Here is a 5,376-nt window from a genome sequence, read left to right on the forward strand (position 1 = left end):
GCTTTAAAAAAAAAAAAAAAAAAGAGAAAACATTACTTGATGGATACGTTCATTTATCTAACTCTACCTGGTTGAAATGGCAGTTGTCCACTCAGTTTCTCTTTCAAAATCCACAAATGTGTGTAGCAATAATTGTAGGTCCACTGGAAGCTGATCTGTTTTTACGAAGTGAAGGAGTTGCCATCTAAAACCTATAAACTGTCACAGTCTGTCATCATTGCAAAGTTGCGGTCATTATTTAAATTAGGCTGTGAATGACTTTTTTTTCCCTCTGTGATGGCCTTTCAGATGGTGATGAGCCATATAGCCAGTCACAATAAACTGGCACTAAGCGTTCTCAACCCATTAGTCCTGCCCATAATTTGATGTTTTCAGGAAAGCCTATAGATGATATAAAAAAGATTCTGTCCCTGTTTATGCCTGTTAGGGAAATAAGTCCAAGAAAATGTTTTTGACATAACTACCTGAATATGAGCTAGACATTAGGGCTGCTGCAGATGGGGGAAAAAAAAATCAAAAGCCTTATTTATTACCAGCTATGATACATCCTTGGTGAGAAATCTCTCTTTGAATAGGGCAAAAGTTATCTGTCACCTTTGTTTAGTATTCAACAGTTCATAAAGCCTTAAAGAGAAATAATGTCATTTAATTTTTACGATATTACAATGCCTTGGTAGAGCACGTAGTCACATCCTTATTCTCATTTTACATATGAGAAAAGGGAGACTTAGGACATGTTTGGTGACTTACCCAAAGTTACAACAGAGTTGGTAAATAACAGAACAACCTAACCCCAGCTTGTATCTCCAAAGCTCCTCTCTACGAATGACTGCTCTTGAGTCTTCTCTTGCCTTAACATCTTTTGCATAATAAATTCATTTGGTTCAAAAAGATGAGTAGTCAAGTTCAAGAGGCAGACTCTCAGTGCAGCACTTCACACACTTCTCAAGTGCAACCTGCACTTCTCAGGAGCTTCTGACAATCCCAATTCCCAAGCCACATCCTGTCTCAAATACATCAGAATATCTGGGGGTGGGACCAGATGTCAGTACTCTTTTCAACTCCCAAGAGATTACAATGGGCAGTCAATTACACTACTTCCAAAAATCACTGAGCCCTGGAAATCTCCCGAGAAGCGTTTCAAACAATAGGTAGCCCCATCCTAGCCCAGAAGATGTGTCTTCATTTAGATAGAGGTAGAACTCAAGGACTTGACATTTTTAAAAAGCTCTTCCAGTGATCCTGATGCATGCAAAGTTTAAGAACAACTGCTTCAATGGGTAGGAAGTTCAGCTTTAGAACACACGTTCTGACAGCTCTTGTGCTCAATTGCTCAGTGGGGCCCAGTTCTTTTCAACCACATGGACTGTAGCCCACCAGGCTCCTCTGTCCGTGGAATTTTTCAGGCAAGAATACTATCGCAGGTTGCCATTTCCTCCTCCAGGGGATCTTCCCTACCCAGGGATCAAACACGTGTCTCTTGCACCTCTTGCATTGGCGGGAGGATTCTTTATTACTGTGCCACCTCTTACAGTATAGATAAGTTAGTGAATCTACAACTACAGATAAGTTAGTGAATCTCTCAAAGCTTCAGTTTCCTCATCTATATCTCCTGGAGGAGGGCATGACAACCTATACCAGTATTCTTGCCTGGAAAATTCCATGGACAGAGGAGCCTGGCGGGCTATAGTCCATGGGGTGACAAAGAATAGGACATAACTGAGCACAAAGAGGAGGTGATAGTACCACTTTTCTTTTATAGTTGTCTTGATGATTAAGTGAAATAATGCAGCAATAGTCCAAGTGTGGTGCCTGGACTAGCAACATCAGCATAACTGAGCATGTTGTCAGAAACACAAAAATTATCATTACACCCACACCTATTGAATCAGAAACTCTGAGAGCAAGGTTTTATCAGCCTTTAACAAGAACCACCCCCCTCCTACCCAAGTGACTATTATGCATGCTAAAGTCTGCTCACTGACATAATGTTTATAATGTGACTAGTCCAGTGTCCTGCACACAGAATGTGCTAACCACACATACTATTATGTTGTTATTGTCAACATCATGGACGTCATCCACACTTGTGTAAAAGGCTTCCAAACCATGGTAAAATAACTTGCAAAATAACAGCTGGAAATGAAATTACAACCAGCCAGAAAGAGCAAGTTCAATGTCAAGATTACTACTACAATTAAGAGGACAAATGGTCTTTGTCCTCATGAACCATTCAACATTCCAGATAAATTGCAACCACCTGACTGTATCATTTCTCTTTTTAAAAACACATCAATTGTTTTAATTACCCACAGTACGGAGTTTGAAATCAGGCTTTTCCTTCCTCACCAAACTGTTAACGTACAACCTTCTCCCTCCCCATCTATGTCCCTGTTTTCTTGTCCGAGTTTTGAATAAGCCATGTTTCTGTCTACCGCCTGATTCTTGATAATTGCCCTTCTAAGAATGATTGTATCTTTGGAAAAAAGAATGCAAAATAAATCAGAAATCAGTCTACTAGTCAAAATAGTAGCTATTACCGTGTGTCCACCATGTCCCCAAGAAGTGGCTGGGGCTTGTGGGTTTTAAAAAAAAAAAAAGACCTTACCTTACCTAATAAGAAGTAGAAGAAAAGTAAAGACACCAAACAAATGATCGTGAATAATTAGATTACTATGTGGGTGCAAAATTCTACAAGAAAGAAGTGCAAGGTGCTAAGAAGATAAATCTGAGATCCATCACATGGTCTGCAGGAGCAGCAGATGCTGGCAGGGACAGAGCAAGACTCCTGAGAAATGATCTTGAGACCGAAGATGTGACAAGAGCATGGGGTGGGGATGTTGCAGTCATCTCACGTAGAGGGAATAACAAGGTTCAAAGGTGGAGAGGAGTATGGTGGATTCACGGATAGTCTGGCCAGGACAAATCAAAGGTGAACACCCAAGACCACTAGTCTCTGTCAGCAACAGAATGAAATAGGGTGAGATAGGTGGTGCTAGTGGCAAAGAACCCACCTGCCAATGCAGGAGACCAAAGAGACACGGGTTCGCTCCCTGAGTAGGGAAGATCCCCTGGAGGAGGAAATGGCAACCCATTTCAATATTCTTCCATGGACAGAGGAGCCTGACGGGCCACAGTCCACTGGGTCGCAAAGAGTTGGATATGACTGAAGCAACTTAGCACTTAAACTAAAATTAGCTTTATTCTCTAAGAACCCCAGAAACTATTTTTAGCTCATACTGCTGAAGCTTTGGGAAACTAACAAGTGATTCAGACATGAACACAAGTCCAAAGCCCTTGGAGTATTTTGGATCCCATTCGGATTCCAAATCTCATCAAAAAAAAAATTAGGCAGAACAAATGACAAAGACATGCAATAAAAATTTTAAAGAAATTATTGTTGCCTTAAGGAAAGAAAGGTGAAAGCCAATCTTTTTTTCTCCCGCAAGGTTTGTGGGATCTTAGTTCCCCAACCAGGGATTGAATCCACACCCTGGCAGTGAAAGCACAGAGTCTTAACTATTGGATGGCTAGGCAATTTCCCAAAACCAATCTTATATTGGTCTTCTATATTTGAAAGGCTTTTATGTACATGAAGATAATCTGTTTTTCTTCATCTCCATTGAGAATAGAGAAAGAAGAAATGTATTTAGAGAGCAATCTTCAAAATACAGGTCTGGGGTCTTTCCTGATGATCCAGTGGCTAATATTCTGCGCTCTCAATGCAGGGGGCCCGGGTTCCATCCCTGACCAGGGAACTAGATCCCACATGCCATAACTAAGAGTTCACTTATCACAACTAAAGAACCTGCATGCTGCAGCTAAGGCTGGGTACTGCCAAATAAATAAATATTTTTAAAAATTCAAAATATATATAGGTCTAATAGAAAAGAAAACTAGGTTCTTTAGCTTTCTTTAGGGGGACTTAAGTGGTGTCCCTGAAGACATTTCTAAATAAGCTAGATTTTCCCTATACTGAAGATATTTTACCTGGAAGCAGAAACTACATGACTTCTTGAAGCAGCTTGCCATAAAGTTCATTCCAAAGGAAGTGAAGTGAAGTGAAGTGAAGTCACTCAGTCGTGTCCGACTCTTTGCGACCCTGTGGACTGTAGCCTGCCAGGCTCCTCTGTCCATGGGATTCTCCAGGCAAGAATACTGGAGTGGATTGCCATTTCCTTCTCCAAAAAAAAAAAAAAAAAGGAAAGTTAAGATTAATGCAATGCAAAGATCAATGCAAATAAAACTGAAACAACAGTGTCATCTAGCGGAAAGCTCAGTAATAGCACTCAATATATTCAATACCAATCTATGATAGAAAAATTCCCTATATACTCTGAACTTTCAAACTAATTAATTTTTTTAAACCTAGATGCAAACCTGTTTCAAGATCATATTTCCCAATTCATGCCTCAGCCACATATGCTTAAGGGAAAAACAAGCCCCAGATCCTCAGGCCAATGGATGTCTAAACCCTCCAGAGGGGCTCACAGACAGTTACATAAGTAGTTTGAGAGTTACAGTTTAAAGGCTAAACCCAACAGAAAAGGAATGTTTTAATTAAATTCTTAACTGCTAGATTCCTCATTCATGTCTTGGGTTTTCCAGATTTCAAGACGAGTATAAATCTCTGTTGCTGAGATAAAGGGTGACTGCGGATGAGAAGGATCAGAAGCTAAACTGACTGACAAGACCTTCTGGCGGCCCTTCTGTTAGTCTCTTCCAGGTGACCTCTCTCAGTAAACCTTCTGGGAAATGCCACATTGTTTTTGGTGGTTTTCCTCACCCCTACTTTGTTGTCAGTCAGAAAGCTTAGGTTCACAAGATACTACAGATTGAATGTGTCCCACCAGAATTCCAAGGTTGCAACCTAATCCCTAACGTGATGGTATTTGGACATGGAGCCCTGGGGATGTGATGAGGTCATAGGAGCAGCTCTCAGAAATAAGACTCTCGTTGCTGTTCACTTGTTGAGTCCTGTCTGACTCTCTGCGACCCCATGGACTGTAGCACGCCAGGCTTCCCTGTTCTTCACCATCTCCGGGAGTTTGCTCAGATTCACGTCCCCTGAGTCAGTGATGCTATCTAAACCATCTCATCCTCTGCCGCCCCCTTCTTTTGCCTTCAACCTTACCCAGCATCAGGGTCTTTCCAACAAGTCGGCTCTTTGCATCAAATGGCCAAAGTATTGGAGCTTCCACCTCATTTCTTCCAGTGAATATTCAGGATTGATTTCCTTTAGGGTTGACTAGAAATAAGATCACTACCATATAAAAGAGACCCCAGGGAATTCCCTGATGGTCCAGTGGTTAGGACTCTGCTTTCACGGCCGAGGCATCAGTGCAATCCCTGGTCAGAGAACTAAGATCCCACAAG

The sequence above is a fragment of the Cervus elaphus genome, chromosome 30 (assembly GCF_910594005.1).
Source record: "Cervus elaphus chromosome 30, mCerEla1.1, whole genome shotgun sequence".
NCBI lineage: Eukaryota > Metazoa > Chordata > Mammalia > Artiodactyla > Cervidae > Cervus > Cervus elaphus.